This window comes from Vulpes vulpes, chromosome 14 (genome assembly GCF_048418805.1).
Source record: "Vulpes vulpes isolate BD-2025 chromosome 14, VulVul3, whole genome shotgun sequence".
Classification (NCBI taxonomy): Eukaryota; Metazoa; Chordata; class Mammalia; order Carnivora; family Canidae; genus Vulpes; species Vulpes vulpes.
In genome coordinates this window covers 33,699,600-33,716,362 of record NC_132793.1, presented here as the reverse complement: position 1 = coordinate 33,716,362, position 16,763 = coordinate 33,699,600, and the positions used below count along the sequence as shown (strand labels likewise).

Genomic DNA, 16,763 nt, shown 5'->3' with positions numbered 1-16,763 from the left:
GCAACTTCCGTCCTCTCTCAGAACTTTGCCAATCCACCAAGCTGGGCTAGCCTGTGGGAGAACGAGGAGATGGGCCAGATTCAAGTCAGCCTAGCCTCACACAGGAGAGGGCAGCCCCTGATCAACAGAGCCGTACAACGACCCCAGGGCCAACTGCAGATGCTGGGGGGGCGGGGGGGAGCCAGAAAAATGATCACGTGAGCACATACCAATTTATCAGCCCATACAGGGATGATCTAAATAAATAGCTGTTGTTTTCAGGCACTAAGTTTTGAGGTGGTTTGCTACATAGCAAAAGTTGCCTAATATATTTCTTCTATAAATAACTCCAACACATAAGTAAAAGTGAAACATGATACAGGGAAAGTCCCTTTCCACACACAACTGAAAATTTGCTAAAGAATGAGCAAATGTTGCCTTTTCTTTTGTATATTTATTTATGATATGTTCAACTATACCACTGTATAACAATACCACTTGAATTAAATCACTAGTATTTTTTAAATGATTTTTTTTTGAAATGACAATGTGATATAGTGGAATGAGTGTTGGTTGGTAATTAAGAGATGTGCATTTTAACTTGGGCTCTTCTACTGGAAGCTGTGTGGCTATGGCAGATCCCATTTGCTGACCCTCAATTATAGGAGACAAAAATGAAGGGATTGGCCATAATAATACTTACGTCCTAGTCCAATTCTTTTTTTTAAATTTTTTTTATTTTCATGAGAGACACAGAGAGAGAGGCAGAGACACAGGCAGAGAGAGAAACAGGCTCCCTGCAGGGACCCCAAGGTGAGACTCGATTCCAGGACCCCAGGATCATGCCCTGAGCCAAAGGCAGATGCATAACCACTAAGCTACCCAGGTGTCCCAAGCCTGGTCCAATTCTAAGATGAAGGATTTTATGGCATTTTTGTTTGTTTTTTTAAGATATTAGCATATTTTTATCACTACATTTTTATGATGAAATAAGAACATTTAACCCTCCAACGTTGCTGTTATTTTCCATGTGCTCAGCATCACTCCCAGTCATGAGAATTCAGCATTGAAGAAGACAAACATGCCCTAGTTGTGTGCTGGAGCTTTCTCCTAAGCTCATGAGAGTAACTTGTGTTCTTCTCTCCCCAAATCTGCGTTTGGTGAAGATATATTGATAGCCTGAAATCAGACATAGCAGGAATATTTAAACCATGGAAATCAGCAATGCTACAAATTGGTTTTCCCACCAGGACAGTCAGTCATTAAACACTAACCAGGACAACTCTGGACTCTTCTCTCATTGAGACAACATCCTTATAGGGGGTCTAGACATTACATAATTAAGAATAAAATATTTCAGTACAGTTGAGAAGTATGGTGAAGCAGGGGAAAGAGTAACACATAAGGAGACAACACATACTCCTGACAGAGGGCAGATATTGAGAAGACTTCATGCAGAAAGGAATATGCCACGTCTGAGGAAATGGAGGAAGGCCAGTGTGGTTGGCGTGGCTGGAGCACAGAGAGTGAAGGGCCGAGAGCTTGAAGGGAAAGTGAAGAAGGAAGTATTAAGAAAGACTTCCAGGGTTCAGGCTGTGCAACCCTACACAGGGGGGTGTCTTTTATAAGGCAGAAGGACTAGGTCAGGGGTATAGGAAGGAAGAAAATGAAGCCAATCTTAGAATGGGGTGTCAGGGATCCCAGGGACTGGATGTTGGATGGTGTGACAAAACGGGGCCACTGTGTGCAGGTGGTAAATGCAGCTCTAAATGCAGATGAGAGTCTGGCTGAGTGGAGGACTGCGAGTCAGAGCCAGCAAAGGAACCTAAGTGGTCAGGGAGGTGGGAAAAAGTATGGAGCAAGGAAGTCAAGAAAATTGGGCCATCAAAATATAAAAACTAATAAAAGATCAAGCACAAAGAAAACTAAAATGGCCAATACATTTTACAATATGAAAGTCACTGGGGGCTTTAGAAAAGTTTGAAGGAGTAATGGGGATAGGATCCAGGCTGATACAGACTGATGAGCCAGGGAAAGGGGAAAACAGAGAACAGATGCAGAGAGTATCAGTGAAGTCTTTAAAGGTGTTCTCTCTGAATGAGAAGGAGAAAGAAAGGAAAGCAGCCAGTTAGGGTCAAGAGAGGGTATACGGTTTTCTTTGAAGAGGGGAGAGACCTGTCATGTTTAATATTGATCGTAAAGGGAAATCTTGACAACACAAGAAACAGAGGGACTTTTTTTTTAAGATTTATTTATTTATTCATGAGAGACAGAGAAAGTGGGGGCGGGGGGGAGAGAGAGAGAGAGAAGTAGAGACACAGGCAAAGGGAGAAGCAGGCTCCATGCAGGGAGCCCAACATGGGACTTGATCGCAGGACTCTGGGATCACACCCTTAGCCAAAGGCATTAGTTCAACCACTGAGCCACCCAGGTGTCCCAAAAAAGAAGGGATTAATGTTAGTGTTGAATCACTGAGAAGTCAGGGTCCAGAGAGGGAGGGATGGCCTAGGAAGGGAGGAGGGAAACAGGAGGAGAGATGTAGATGAAAACCAAAGCAGTCCTTGGGGGTTGATGGCAGGAAGGAGGTAGAGATGTCCTCCAGGGTTTTCTCTTTCCTCCAGGAGGTAGGAGGTCACATAAACTATTAGAAGGGAGGCAGCTGGAGACCTAAACGAGGAGAAGGTTTTAGTGAATGATTAACAGTAGGACAAGTCATTAGCTTTGGAACCTGATAGACCTGGGATCCACCATTTAGTGGCCTATAACCTTAGGCATGTCACACCACCTTTATAAATCTTTAATTTGACCAACAATGATGAAGCGAGTACTGTATAGTAGCAGGATACTAGAAATGCAAAAAAAAAAAAAAAAATCAGATTAAAGTTCTTGAATTCAAAGACTCCATCTTCTATCGCATAAGTAAAATCAGTCAGACAAAAATAACACAGCATTAAAAGGGCTAATGTGAAGGAAAGCATAAGGTAGTCTAGGAGCACAGAAGAAGAGAGTCCATTTTAGACTGGGAGGGTTAGAGACAGCTTTCCAAGAAAGAACGACTCTAGCTATAGTCTTGGTTTCCCAAATGCAAAAGAAGGAAAATAAACCAGGTGATTAATTAATAAGACTGTCGACACAAGGCATGTTGGCCTGATGTCTACAACACAGCAATTATCAATAAGTTCTACTTTCCTTCCCTAGAAATCCTCCTCGTACAATTGAGACTATTAGTTGTCACAAACTTCCATTTTCTGCACTAATTTTCCATTTCCCCATGTTTCTCAAACATACAATTCCCTAATGATAGCTAGAATCCATTAAAACTATCCCTGATAGCAAAAGCCCAACTTAGAAAAATATAAGAAACAACTAACAATATTGTCTTACATAGGGGATTGTAGACACTGGGCATATAAAAATTTCACAAGTTCTGTCTCTTCTCTTATTTCTCTTTCATGTTTATGAGCAGATGCAGCTGGATCCTAGATACCTGAGTCCCTGCTTTCCTTTAAAAGAATGAATAATCAATGTATCAGTTAGCAATCTTGACTGCAAAAAGACAATGGGCCATCTTAAACTGGCTTAGACAATGAAGGTATTGATCAGTTCATGAAATAGAAATGGCCTGAACTTGCATCTCAGATGACATCGGAAGGATTTGGTTCTTCACTGACTTGTCCCCTGCAGGGTCAGCTTACCCTTTAGGCTCCCAAGGTGATAACCAAACTATATAAATAACAAATTCAGGTCTACCTACATGCATCGCACGATCCAGCAAAAAAGAGAAAAGTTCTTTCCCCACAAGTTCAAGGAAACATTCTCTTACTTTGGACTGGTTCTGAATAGACCATTCTGGAGGCAATCTCTGTGCAGTCTGACCTCTACCAGAACTCTATAGAGTGAAATAAGTCAATCAGAGAAACACAATCATCAAACGGTTTCACTCATATGTGGAATATAAGAAATAGTGAAAGGGGTTATAAGGAAAAGGAGGGGAACTGAGTGGGAAAAAATTAGAGAGAGAGACAAACCATGAAAGACTCCTAACTCTGGGAAACAAAGGACTGTGGAAGGGGAGGTGGGCGGGGATTGGGGTAACTGAGTGATGGGCAATGAGGAGGGCACTTGATGGGATGAGCACTGGGTGTTATACTAAATGTTGGCAAATTGAATTTAAATTTTAAAAAATGTTAAATAAATAAATAAATTTTTAAAAAGACATAACTTTCTACAATGATGGAAACCCCTAACTGTACCTGTTTATAGGTAGCCATTGAGCTCTCAAAATATGGCTAGTGTCCACTGAGAAACTGCTTATTTTATTTTAATGAATTAAAATTTAAATGTAAACAGCAATATGTGTCTAGAGGCTCCTGTATTGGACAATACAGTTCTACAGTGAGGGAATAGTGGGTTACGCTGACTGGCTAAACCAGTCCGAGCCCACACTGCCTTGAGCTGGGGATGAAGTTAATCCCGTCCATTCCACAAAGGCAAGACTTTCTGCCTGGTGTCCCGGAGCCCACCATTTTTATTTCCAAGAGATTAATGGCCCAAATCAATGTGAAAACCTTTGCTGAGGAGTCATATTTATAAATCTTACCTAGGACAATGCCACGTGAAAGTCACTTTGGAATAATAGCCTTTTAAAGCTGAGAGCAACCTCAGGGCTTGCACACTTTAGATCCATATTTCACAGAGAAGAAATGGACTTGAAGCATCAATTGCTTTGATTATGGCAGTTATGAGCAGAGCCTGGGTATGCTGACCTTCAGCCATTTTTCCACTGTACAATTCAGTCTTCATGCTACAGCACTCCAATAGGCCCACTGCGACGGAATTAACTTCACTCTACATGAACCTTTGTAATCGTTGGCTTATTGAAGTTTCCAGGAAAGAATGTTACCGTAGAAGTCTTATATTTACACTCAAAAGTCTAAACGAGCCTAAGGGGTAATATAAACAAAGTAGGCTGGCCTGGTGGGGACTGTGGCTGAGTGGATACCACCACAGGCTACTTAAAGCAGGCAGCCCCCTCTCTGCTCCACCCAAGTGTGGCCATGGGGAGTGTGTCAGCCATTGCTGCCATGCCTTCAGATGAGAAATCCAGGTCTGTTTATGAACTCCCCAGATTTTTAAATGCTGGCCTTTTATGTTTACATTTTTAATAACTTATGCAAGCTAAACCAGATCTGTGAATGGGTTTAACCTCCAGTTTGCATCCTGTGATAGAGATTTGTAAAGTCTGACCTGCTGAAAATTAAAGCCTTCAGAGGAGCTGCTGCTGGAAATGCCCATGTGTTCCCATGCATGTCAAGTGACAACTTCCAACTATAACTATGTCTAAGGGCTTTCTTGAAGCCTAGGGTCCACTGGTCTGAAGCCCCTTGTCGATCAAAAGGGGGTGGCAGAAATGTTAAGGCCCTAAGAGCCCAGAGGAGAGATGCCTTCAGTCACTAAAAGGTGGAAATTGGTGAATAAATCCCACAGCTCCTCAACTGGGACAATTCTAAGGTACGTTCTGCACTGTCTCCCAGAGTTCCTCAGTGGTATGGACCTTCAGACCCCCAGAGTATAAACTATCTGATAATTCACCCTTTATTGGCAGCCTTCCTTTGCCTGTCTCACTCCCCTACTGCCCTGCCTCTTTCGGGGTGGGGGGGTCACCTTCCAGATAAACTACTTGAACTTGAATCCTTGTCTTAGGGTCAACTGCTAGAAGAACTCAATCTACAAACACCAGAAAACCTGAACTTGCTCTAGTATTTCATTTACTTTTACTTTGTTTGGTGGGTTTTGTTTTTCATTTTTTCCCCTCTAGTAATGAAATATGTCACAGGACCAAAATATATGAAAACTTCCCAACATAGTCTAAAGTGGCATCCTTTCTGGTATTTGGATAATTCAATATTCACAATACGGTGCTGAAACTGCTGCCCTCTTGCATAATGATGCCATGCTATAGGAACAAATGTTCACCTAAAAATAGAATCCATTATGTATACCAGCACAGTTGTTAGTTTCTTAGCATAGCAACTAGTTCTGCCCCATAAAACTTTTTATGGAGGCATTCACTTCAAACAGGTGCAGTCTGCCATGCCACAATACAATTTCCAGACCGCGGTGCCTAAGTAAGTGGGGAGTTTTGCACATGCCAAAGAGAAATCTCATGCAAAATCATTCTCATCACAATCCATGTTCCCTATAAAAGACAGAATTGAAAACCAAAAATTCTATTGGGAGACACATGAATTTTACCACTTTCAAACGTATTATGTAGAGGTGATTAAATCACACACTTCCTGTAACACCTGCATATGATCTGGTTCTCTCTGGTTTCCCTGGTGGGTTTATGTGTCAATAAAAGAAGATTCCTACAAATTAATAAGAAATGACCTGATGTTATAATTTAACGAAATGATATCTGTTTTTGTATCCATAATACAAATTTAAGTTACAAAATGACATAATTACATAAAATTATTTTTATAACCACATTTGCCTATTCAGAGTGTAGAGAATTTAATTAAATAGAGAATTCAAACAGCAACTCAGTCTAATAGAGAGTCTAGAAAAACATAAACATAAAGATTCATCAGCAGGGCTTCAATGCTGAGGACATGTTTGGTAAAGGTAAAACAATGGCTCATACCTGGAACATTCAGAGAATGTAAAATAGAATGAATTTTAATCAACTGAATATTTAAAAAATCTATTTTGATTCAATCTTGGGTACTAAGAATCTTTCTAAAAAATGCTAGTAATTTCCTGCCTTCCTAAGTGCAGTATAGGGAATAGTATTCAATTGTGGACAAATAATTCAAAATCTTGTAGGGCCTCTGGGTTCTCAAGCTGAGTATTACTTCTGACTGAAAATTAGGCCACGGACAGGAAAGGTAGAGTGAACACATCCTCTCAGGAAGTTTACTGACTTAATTTGTGATGTCAGCTTGCTTTCTATCAGTGTTCACCTTGGCTGCACATTAGAATCAAATGAAGAGCTTTCCAAAAAAAAAAAAAAAAAAAATCCAAGGTCCTGACCACACCCCCAGAGCAATTAAGTCAGATTCTCTGGGACTAGGGCCCAGGAATTGGCATTATTGAAGCTGCCCACGTGATTTCAATGTGCAGCCCAAGCTGAAAATCATTACATACTGTTTGCCTCTTCTTGCAACAAATCTCATACTAAAAACTAGGGGCACCTGGGTGGCTCAGTGGTTGAACGTCTGCCTTTGGCTCAAATTGTGATCTCTGGGTCCTGAGATCAAGTCCTGCATTAGGCTTCCTGCAGGAACCGCCTTCTCTCTGTGTGTGTCTCTCATGGATGGATGAATAAAATCTTTTTAAAAAAATCTCATAGGAAAAACTAACTTTACACATTGAAAAAATTAACTTTACACATTAAATAGGTTCTTTAAAAGTCAATGATTAAGAGCCAGGGCATACAACCAGACTATACATAGGTTCTAATCCTGCCTCTACTACTAACCAATCCTGTGACCAGAGGTCATTACTTAACCTCTGTTAAGTGCATGCCAATGTCCGCACCTATAAATGGAGATAATTAATAGCACTATCCCACAAGCCTTGGGAAAAGATTTAGTGTATTTGTGTACATATTTGTGTATTAGAACAGTGGCTTGTGGAGAACATCACATACACGTTTGCTATTATTGGTGACAATGGTAGTCATAATAATAACAACAATAATTAAAAGGTATGTGCAAACTGGATTAGTGGATATTAAAAAAAAACTCATTCATAATATTTGAACACCAACTTCCTAATAAAATGATTGTTCAATGTTAGTGTTTTTCCCTTTTTAAATTAAACAAAAAAACATGATGATAAAATAGGGAAAAATGGGAGGGGGAATAACTAACTATGTTCTTTATTTTAGTCTATTTTTATTGTAGTAAGTGCTTAAATGACTCAACTGCCCCTCTAAATTTATTTTACCAGAAGGGGGAGAAAAAAAGACTTGTGTTGCTGATTAAATACAGAAAAACCTTGACAAGGACCCCATCCCACAGGATCAAACCATCTTCGATTGGCAAGAAGAGGAACCAGAGAGCAATAAAAAATACTCACTGTCTCTACAACATCTGTAATTCAAACAAAGGAGCAAAACCAGTATCTAGAAACTCTATTCATATCAAACGCAAACACGTTTTCAACATAACAGGAAATAAAATTATGAACAATGTACCAAATGTATTTCTTCCACACATTCTTCCAATCCAGTGTCCCAAACTAATTTTGGTATCAAATGGTGCAAATATCTCATCATAATAGCTTCAGAGCATGGAAAGCACCTAATTTAATTTTTCCTTACAAGACTGGGGAGAACTAAATATAAGCAACTCGTAAAACTGAGGCACAATGTTTAAATTATATTAAAAGTAAAATGTTTTGAATTAAAGCCAGGGTGTTTTAGATTTCTCAACTCTGATCACAATGTATTCAAATGAGCATTGCTGCTGTTACTGGTATGATGCAGTGTGGTGAAGGTGACATGAAAGTCATATCAACGCACTTACAACCTGCAAACAATCCCAAAGAAACTGGAGTGATACTATTTCATAGTAATCAGCCTGATTTTAGAAAACATTTGAAGAGGTTACATTTCAGTTAGAAATTCTACTAAAAATCCATGAAACACAAACTCCAAGAAGAATTAATCATAATAACATTTCTTCTTATGTTGTGTTGACATAACCTAAGCAATCATAGCATTTGGTTATCATGCACTAGTTACATACAGCTCATTGAGGAAAAAAGTTTTGGGGCTCAAAGCAACAAAAAGAAGGTAGTGTTGAAAATCAGTGGAGCTGGGCAGCCCCGGTGGCACAGAGGTTTAGCGCCGTCTGCAGCCCAGGGCATCATCCTGGAGACCCTGGATTAAGTCCCATGTCAGGCTCTCTGCATGGAGCCTGCTTCTCCCTCTGCCTGTGTCTCTGCCTCTCTCTCTCTGCATCTCTATGAATAAATAAGTAAAAAATCTTAAAAAAAATATGTTCATGTGATATTTAAATGTTCATGTGTTCATGTGATATTTAAAAAAAAAAATCAGTGGAGCTGAATCTAGAAGTGGGTTTGATGAGGAGATTCATTCCTCAGCAATCGAACAGACCAATGACTACCTAAATTATACTTGAAAACACTACAAGTTTAATCTCTTTTTTTTTTATTTATTTATTTTTTTTTACAAGTTTAATCTCTAAGGATCTGATCAGTAGGGAGGAGGAGGAGCTACCTGATGCTGATATAGCTGTGAAAATCCTAAAATTATTTATCTTAGGAAAAAAGACACAATCATGGTGGAGTCCAATTCTCCTTGTGTATAATTCCTTATTCTCTTACCCACGACTTTTAAATCATCTTAAAGCTTATTCCATAGGATGCTTCAGAATCCCAAAAGCCCAACAAACTTTCACCTATGATGGAGTATTTATTAGGGAATTATCCTCAAAGGAAAATTCTTTTAAACAATAAATCCCTTCTTTTGCCTTCTATGGCTATGTTCCCAAAACATTATGAAATGCGTAAATAAATATATTGTGTGCCCAAACAGACCTATGCTTCAATGCTTTAGTTCAAAAATCCACAGCTGAGTCTAAACAGAAAACAAGGGATGCCTGGGTGGCTCAGTGGTTGAGCGTCTGCCTTCAGCTCAGGGTGTGATCCCAGGATCTGGGATCGAGTCCCATGTCGGGCTCCCTGCATGGAGCCTGCTTCTCACTCTGCCTGTGTCTCTGCCTGTCTCTCTCTGTCTTTCATGAAAAAATAAACAAATCTTTAAAAAAAATAAAATAAACAGAAAAGTTACTATTTCCTTGAAGGAGAAAAATTTATATATTTAAAAAATGTACATAAATAGATGGTCACTTGGCTTTCAAAACAGCACATTTGCGGCCCTAAATAATTAGTTAGAGAGACTAATTGCTTAATCAGAGACTAATTGTTTATTATATCCCAATAAAAAAAAAAAGCCACCACAAATGACCTTGAGGGTGCTACACTAAGTGAAATTAAGCCAAGGAAAGACAAATGCTGCATGGTATCACTCATACGTAGTATCGTTTAAAAAAAAACAAATCAAACTCGGAACTCATAGAAACACTACAAAAGTGGATACTAGGGCCTGAGTGGAGTGGAGGTAAGAGGGGTGGAGGTTAAAGGGTATATAAACTTTCAGCTCAAAGATTCATAAGATCTGAGGATTTAATGTAAAATATGGTGACTATAGTTGAAAACGCTGTAGTAAGTCACTGAAATGTGCTAAGAGAATAGGACTTAAATGTTTTCACACAAACTAAGAAAAATAAATAAATCTTGAGTGATGGATGCATTAATTCCATGGGGTATCCTTTCACAATTTATGTACCCTACAATTTTGCCAATAAATTATTAAGTAATAATTATACCTCAATAAAACTGAGCATTTTAAAGCTAAAATAATTATTTTAAAAAATAATTAAAAAAAAGAAAAGTCCCCTCAAAGAATCAAAAGTTCATAAAGGGCCAGGCATTGTGTTAAGCACACACATAATGTATTTAACAACAATACTAAGAAAGTAATACCTCATCTTGCAGACGAAGAAATCCCAGGCTTAGACTGTGAAGAGATGCACCAAGGTCATTCATTAAATACAAGGTAGAGCAAGAGCTCAGACCCACATCTGTCCGACTTCAGAGCTGGTTTTCTTAACTGGCTTCCAGCCTCCCAAATTATGGCTGTTTTAAGAAAACTGCTTGGCTTCAAACACAAGTATTCATCTAATAGTTTCCAGTGCCTCTTACTAAGAAATCCTTTTAATGCCCTTAATTAGGGGGCATCTATATTAAGACGTCAAGTATTAAGCATCTATATTAAGCAGTTCCTAGAGACGGATTCTAGTAAAATTGGCTTATTTTAGAGGTGGTTCCAGGACACATCAGGAGTGAGGAATTGAGACAGGAAGAAAAGGAAGGACATAAGGGGTGTGATTGCATGCCATTTACCACTGTGGATAAATGGGCTTTACTCCCACCAAGAAATGCTGGGAAAAAAACATAAAGTTTGCATCTTTGAGTTATCCCACCCAAGAGGTGAGGGAATCGTGGTATTTACCTATCAAACTCCTTGGATTGGAGTGGTTGTTAATTCCCAGAGTCTTCAGGCAGCATCTGGGTGGCAAAGTGAGCACTTGTGACCAGAAAAAGCAAAAGAATACAAATGCTGTCCACTAGGGGCCAACTTGTGGCTTCTAGAGTAGTAAGGACTTGGATATAGACTTCACGCTTACACCTACCTACTCTATCAATTCCTTCAATAATGGTGAAAGAATTCAGAGAAAGTGAAGGGAAAGATTCAGTCCTTAGATGCTGCTGGTTTGTTAGCAATGATTAGTGTACCACTCCAGGCCAAAGAATGATCCCAGCCCTCAGGAAGCAATCCTCACATTCATTTTGTTGTTTTCTACCTAAGGTAATTTCAGTTATTGTTTCAGGCTTAGGGAAAAGTTACCAAATAAAAATGAATAGAGTTCATCTTTTTAAATTCATAACCACATCATTGCACTCACTAGACTATTGAGTATCCTACCTCATTTACCATATACAAGAAAGGTCAAAATTGATGTCTCCAAAATATTCTAGAAAAGTGTGCCCCAAAGAAGAAACACCATTGCGAGATGATGATTAATGAAATGTGCAGTGCCTGGTGGTTCTTTATGGAGGCCAAACTAAGTTTTTAACAGGATATTCCTAGAGTTTCATGTGGAGATCTATGATTCATCATTTATAGTATTTGTGAACTCTGGACTCCCATGCTGAAAAAATGTCATCAGAACTCATGTAAACATTTAATTTTTAACTTTGCTTTTGAACTCTGTATAGAAATTTAAGATTACCATAAGAGAAGACAGTCTATATTTGCCTTTAATAGAAACTTAATCATCGCTCCATACAAGAATCCCAAATGGCATCTCATGCAAATCACATACCAGAAGAAATTGGCAGATGGAGCAGATGGTAAAGCCAATCACTCCTATCCTAAGTCCCTCAAAATGACTCAATATGCAGGTGTAAATTTATGTCTATGAACTAGGGTCATGGGTAAACAGAATGCAGGTTGTACTTATTAACTCAGAAAGTATAAAAGAAGATAAATGGGGAAAAAATGAAGTGAGAAATGGTATCCCAGAAGCCGACAGGCATTAAACCATAGGAGCAGGTCTACAGGCCACAGTGGTGGTGGAGGTGTCCGTACTCACTGTACAACAGAACCATCAACTCGGGTCAACCTGACTCCTCAACTCCCACCTCCCAAACCCTCCACACCCTGAGCTACAAGAAAGCTACAGCAGAAAGGGCACCATCATAGCTGGCTCCAACCAGAAGGAACAGGAAACCACCAACACATGGGGCTACCCACTAAAGGAAATTAAATTAAGAGCTCCACCTCACACTGTCCTCAAAATGTATTACATGATTGCTATGGTCTGAATATTTGTGTTGTCCCCACCCCCTGTCCCAAATTCATATGTTGAGAACCTAATGCCCAAAGATGGGATTAGGAGGCGGGGTCTTTTAGGAGGTACTTAGGTTTTGAGAGCAGAGTCCTCAAGGATATGCTTAGTGCCTTTATAAGAAGCTCCAAAGATTTCCCTAGCCCCTTCCACTATGTGAGGATACAAAGAGAAGTATGCAGCCTGGAAGAAGGCCCTGACCTTGGTCTCCAGCCTCCAGAACTGTGAGAAATAAATTTTCATTGTTCATAAGCTACTCAATCTGTAGCATTTTATTAGAGCAGCTGGAACTAAGATCAGAAATTAAATTAACAATAGTGATGGCTGTAAGGATGAGGAAGAAGAAAGTCCATCAGTAAAGCAAAAAGCCAAAAAAAAATTTAAAAAAAGAATGAAATGTGAATACATTAAAATTGAAAATGGCAAGTCATCTTTTGCCATGCATAAGTTAAAAGTTAAGAAATCCAAAGACAAACCACAAACAGGAAGAAAGTATTTGCAACATCTATAACAGCTAAAGGATTAACATTTAGAATACATAGAAAACTCTCAACACAAGACAAGGGATAGAAGATTCATGTAAGAGAAAACAGGAACAGTGCATAAATGTATAAAACTATGCACAGCTCACCAGCAAATCAGACATTGGCAACTTAAAACAGAAATACAGCAGTTGCATCAGATTGGCAAAAATAAAATGTTTCTTAATAGTGTTCGTGAGGCTTGAGGAAACAGTTCCTCTCACACAGGACTGGCAGGGTTATAAAATGATGCAACTATTAACTAAAATTTAGGATATGTATAGCCTTCAAGCAGCAATTGTAGTTCTGAGAATTTACCTCAGGGAACCCCTGACCCATATACTCAGAGCAAGATACACAGCCTGAGCATTACTCTATATTACAGGATTGTTTCCTGTGGCTCCAAATTAGAAACAAACATCAAACAGTCCATCAATGAGAAATTACATTAAATAAAACTTAGCCATCCATTCAACGGGATATGACACAGCAATTTAAAGGTATTAGGTAGATATACATGTACTTACATGAAAAATTCTCTAAGACAAGTTATAAAGTAAAACACAAGTTCACAGGACAATAAAGATAATATGATGGCATTTAGGATACTAACAGACATAAGCAAAACAAAATGAAATATTTCCACACTTATGCATGTAAGATTCCTTCAAAGGAGACCTGGAAAGATACCATGAAGCTGTCACCAGTGGTTGACTCTGGGGGGAAGACTAAGACCAGGGTCAGAAATGGAGAGGGGTTAAGGATATTTATGGAGTTTTACTATCTTATGTGAAGAACATATTTGTATATTAGTCACAAAATTAAAAATAAATAAAATCTGGGGCAGCTGAGGAGCTCAGTCAGTTAAGTGTCTGCCTTTGGCTCAGGTCGTGATTCCAGGGCTCTGGGATAGAGCCCCATGCTGAGTAGGGAGCGGGCTTCTCCCTCTCCTCCCTGTTCAGGTTCTCTCGCTATCTCTGTTGCTATCTCTTGTCTCTCTCTCTCTCTCAAATAAATAAGTAAAATATTTTTAAAAAAATAAAATCTGTAACAAAACAAAAAGTAGTAGGAGTCCTTCATTTAAAATGTATATTCTCCCTGCTATTCCTTTTCAATTTAATGTAATTATGTGCTTCCCTCCCATCTCCCTCCAAGCTCCTCCTTTAAGGATACAAGGAAGAGTCTGCTGAGCTACACTGAACTTCTTGGATCTGAACTAGTAGTAACTAGTTTTATTTTTACACCAACCTTGGCACAGAAGCAGAGCATCAAGTTGCAAGGCAAAGGTCTACTTTGTTTCATCTTCTAGCAGGATAGGTTTGTATTAGCTCTTTAACATGGACATCTTTTTTTTTTTCTTTTTGGCTTCTCCTCCAAAATGGTGATACAGATTCTTCTTGTAGCTACTGGTTTTCATGGCTGACACTTCCTGTGTTGCTCCTGGTCCCAAGAAGGGACCAAAGAAAAGTCAGAGACTAATGCTGGCAACCTCTTAACGACTCAGGAGGTGCAGGAGCCCCTTCTCATCCATGATTACAAATATGTTCATCCTCTTCACATAATATACACCAACATAAGAAAAACCACTGTGCTTAAAACAGTCCTATTCAGAAACTTCTTGTTGCTACTTACAGTCACTAAGATGTACAGAGCCAATGGTAAAGAAGAAAATGATTAAAATAAGAACAAAGCTGATACAAAGTATGAACATTTCTCCCTTAAGATCATGTTCATATTTACCTGCTTCCACCAGCCCCAAATATTCTTTCAGTGTTTCACCAAGGCACATGTTTCCTATCTAAAAATTACTTGCTACTAGCTCCAGTTTTTAATTCCTAAATCTGTCTCCTATGCTGCCTGTCTTCTTTGCCACCTATCATTTCTGTGATGAAAAATCAAAGGGGGAGTTAGAGGAAGGGAGCATGTCATTGTCTATAAAGGGTGAAATCAATGAAAGGCTCAAAATCAATGGCTCTAGTCTATAGTATAATGTACAGCATGGTATAATGTATCATGTAATATAGTATCACGTAGCCGCTACAGGAGAGAGGACGTGGGTAAGGCATTGTATAAAATGTGAGAATTTTCCTCCAGTACTATAAAAAGAAAGATCTTGTTACAAGAGCTTCTTTACGAAGAGCTTCTTAAAGGCACTCATCTCGCCTCTGAGCAGACTAGGCGTCGCTCTGGCATAGGCCTCATGGACAAAGGACAAGCAAGGTGGGAAGAAGCCCAAAGGTAGACGAGAAGCACATTACCATAAATACCCAATGCAAGCATCCAAACCAATGGAAAACACAGTATGTAAAATCAATGAATAAACTTAGAAGTAATTTTTTTTTTCTGAGACACAATCTCTATAATACATGTGCTAGATTCACATCACTAAAAGTCGTTGTTAGAAAAAGATTTTAAAGAAAGTGGGCCTCTAAGTAACATCATGATTGCACCACTCGGCCAGGTACCATCAAATGATCTTATGCAAAAACATGGACTAAAAGCTTGGCTTGCCATCCCTCATTTGAGAGCATCATCTTCTAGCATACATTTCCTCTAATATATCACTTACACCCGTCCATCTCCTAGAAGTGGATGTATCACTCCTTCTGGCTCTGACACCGGGCTTAAAGCCAGAAGAAAATGACAAACTTGGAAGCACGGAAAGTTTAATTTTTTTCCCTTAAATCCTCCAATCTTTTGTTTACTGATATATGATCATTAACTAGAGAATAAACCTCCAAACCCTGATATATGACTGAGGGATGACTTTGGTATTTAAAAAGTCAGAAATGAATTTTACTATCTCTTAGCAGAATCATAATATTAATATCCATGAGAGGAAAAATAATAGAGATAAAAGGAATTGCTACCACCTTATTTGTTTCAATTGGTCATAAACAGCATTACAACCAAGAGAAAATGGTTGTTGTAAAAAAAAAAATTGAAAGAAATTGTCCTACATCTGAAAATAGGCATCTGTCAAAATCCTGGGTTCGCATAACAATGGAGATGCATCAAAAAACCTTCGGTCATAAACCCTTTCTCTTTCTCAAGCAAAGAAATATTTATGATTGGTCTTAGAAGGGAGCTTAACAGAGTTGCCATGAATTATTTAAAAACCCCAAAATACCTTCTGTTGCTTTTATAAAAGCTTGATTTACAAGCTGAAAAATCAAACTGACAGTTTAGTCCCTTGTACAAATACTCAACCTTTAAAAATGCCGTAGGCATTATAAATATATCTTTCATGAATATAGCTTCAACAGTTCTAAAAATAGTCTTTAGGAGGAGAAAAAAAAAAAAACCTCTTTCAAGCCATTGTTTTATACATAACAGCAGGAAACCAAACAGAATGTCAAAGCCAAAGTGATTAACACACCCAGCAATAAACATGAACATTAAATAGGAAATCTTACCCAAATATATTTTTTTTTTATATGAGCTTGGAGTCTATGGTTTAGCCTTGCATCTACGGTCAGAGATGATTCCAGCGTACCCATATTCAGAAAGTAACTCCAGGGCTACACAGTTAAAATTCACCTTTTGGATGAGTGTAAACAGGCACGTCCAGGACTGGCTGTGGGAGCCAGTATTACTGTCCAGCACCCTGAGAGTTTCCCCCAGACTCCACCCTGACCTCAAACATGCCATTGCAAAGGGTCAGTTCTAAGACCACTGCTCACAGGTGAAGTGAAGGTTGCCTCAGGGCAGAAGAAAAAGCCAACAAATTCCAATAACTTTGGCTATAGGGACC

The 16,763-nt window shown here is 38.9% G+C and overlaps 1 protein-coding gene across 2 annotated transcripts in view; it reads right to left on the bottom strand.

The window, feature by feature from the left end:
* Nucleotides 1-16,763, bottom strand: part of PLCB1 (phospholipase C beta 1) — a 669,180-nt gene that overhangs the window by 633,490 nt on the left and 18,927 nt on the right. The window lies entirely within an intron of this gene.